At 45.6% G+C, this 1,920-nt stretch overlaps 1 long non-coding RNA gene across 1 annotated transcript; it reads left to right on the top strand.

Moving 5' to 3' along the window:
* Positions 1 to 484: 484 nt before the first annotated feature.
* On the top strand, positions 485 to 1,370 carry LOC110341282. The gene is made up of 3 exons (XR_002383162.2): positions 485 to 595; positions 836 to 963; positions 1,260 to 1,370. It is a non-coding gene; the product is annotated as an uncharacterized LOC110341282 (long non-coding RNA).
* Positions 1,371 to 1,920: the final 550 nt, after the last annotated feature.

The following is a 1,920-nucleotide window of genomic DNA, read 5'->3' as shown; positions in this document are numbered from 1 at the left end:
AGAAAAAGACAGCCACCTGCCAGGGAGGCCTCTGTAGCTGCTTGCTGCCTTTCTCAGCACAGCAGTCACTGTGACAGTCTGCAGGACTGAAAGCACACCTCAGAGCCTAACGTGACGAGTGTTCCTCTCCTGAGGCGGCCCGTCAGCCCCAGAGTCCCAGACCGAAGGCTCAGCTTCAGAGTGTCAGTGGATAGCCGATCTCACTGGGCCTTCAGAAAATGTTAATCCCACTGGATGAGAATAAGACCACTACCACAACTTTTGAGGCAAATATTGGAGCAAGTTTTATTAAAAACTGGCCAGAATGATGGACATGGCCAGGTCCATACCTGGGATTCCCAGAGTATAGCTGTGAATTATGCTAGCCAGGTTCTAATAAAGGCAAAACCTACATGGCTACACACTTCCTGCCTTCATCCAATCAAGGGCAAGCACGCATCCTGACATGCTTCCTGCCTAGGCACCTCCCGCCTGTGCGGTTGGGGCAAGCAAGCTCATTTACAGAAGTGAAAACACGAAGCTTACTATCTTATGTGATCAACAGCCCCCAGCAATTTCAGGCAGCTCCCTGTCCTTGGGCAAGTGGGGCTCCCAGGTTAGATGCATTTCTTAAACACAATAATTTAAACTGAAAATGTAACTTTAGCCACCATGCTTTATTTTATCTTTCCATGGGGTGATGCGTCCAGCCCCAGGCTGATTTGCCCCATCTTGGACTTTTTCCTTTAATACAGATTACTTACAGCAATGTTTGCTTTGTCTTGCTTTAAAATTCCTGGTTAATATAAACATGCATTTGAACAGTTCTGTCTCTTGGGTGTGTGGACTCTTCTAGGGTAGAGGGTCTATCTCTAAAGCCCTTCTCCAGAACCCACATCTGAGGATCCTTTGTTAGAATTTGAAGACAATCCTGAAGATGTCTACAAGGCACCAGGAAGATTACAGCCTGTGGCAGAGCACAGGGTAGGTGGAAAGCTACTCATCTTTTATCTTGAAAATTGAATACAGAAATAACTGCAAAAGAACAGGTAAGACTTCCCACAGTTACTTTTTTTTTTAACTAAGGACACTTGTAACCATGACTTCACTGCTCAACTGACATCACACTGGTTCCTTTGACAGCCTCAGAGAGATACCATCAGGACTTTGTCCCATGAATCAGTAGAATGGGCTTCAGCTGGAGTGTGGTGCTGGCAAAGGAATGAATCTGTCATCAACGCTGTGCCTGTTTGACATTCTCCACTATACTTTTCTTACAGTCAACCAAAACCTGCTAGAGAAATGCTGGCCAGTTTGGAGCATACAGAAGAAATGTTGGGGAAAGTGAATTCCAGCAAAAGAACATAGTGTCAATCATCTCAGTAAATGGCAGACAGGTGAGTCTTGTTTTGTTAACTTCTACAACTGGTGTTTATTTTCATCTCGTGGGAATTGCTTGAGCTAATGCTCTGAGGATCAAAAGATTGTATTGCTTTCTAACAATGGAAGCTTTGGTATACAGCTCCTGATTTGGCCACAGCTCTCGTTTCTCCCTCCAGGAACTCAAAGCCCTTTCGCTGAAGAGAGGGAAGACGGATATACATGAGTCAATTTGACCAATGAAAGTGCAGAGTGTTAAGATAGTCATTGAAGGCAGTGAAGGTGCTGATGATGAGTGACTTGGTCAAAGTATGCTTACCTGGGGTCCTGGAGCCGAGGCAGGAGTCTCTAACCCTGCTTGGTGTACAGTCCAAGGAGCATAGCCATGTCCCTCATAGAGTTGTTGTTAGGTATCAAGATCTGGTTCATTTACCTGCCAGTAAAGAATTCAAAGGCAAGAAAATCCTCAGACACAGCAGGCAGCAACCAACCTTATTACAGCTAAAGACACACAGACAGGTGGGGAGAGGGGAGGAGGAGGAGAGAGAGAGAGAGAGAGAG

Source organism: Mesocricetus auratus, unplaced genomic scaffold (genome assembly GCF_017639785.1).
Source record: "Mesocricetus auratus isolate SY011 unplaced genomic scaffold, BCM_Maur_2.0 Super-Scaffold_100021, whole genome shotgun sequence".
Classification (NCBI taxonomy): domain Eukaryota; kingdom Metazoa; phylum Chordata; class Mammalia; order Rodentia; family Cricetidae; genus Mesocricetus; species Mesocricetus auratus.
The sequence above is the reverse complement of the archived record's forward strand: the minus strand, read 5'-3'. Positions and strand labels throughout refer to the sequence as shown.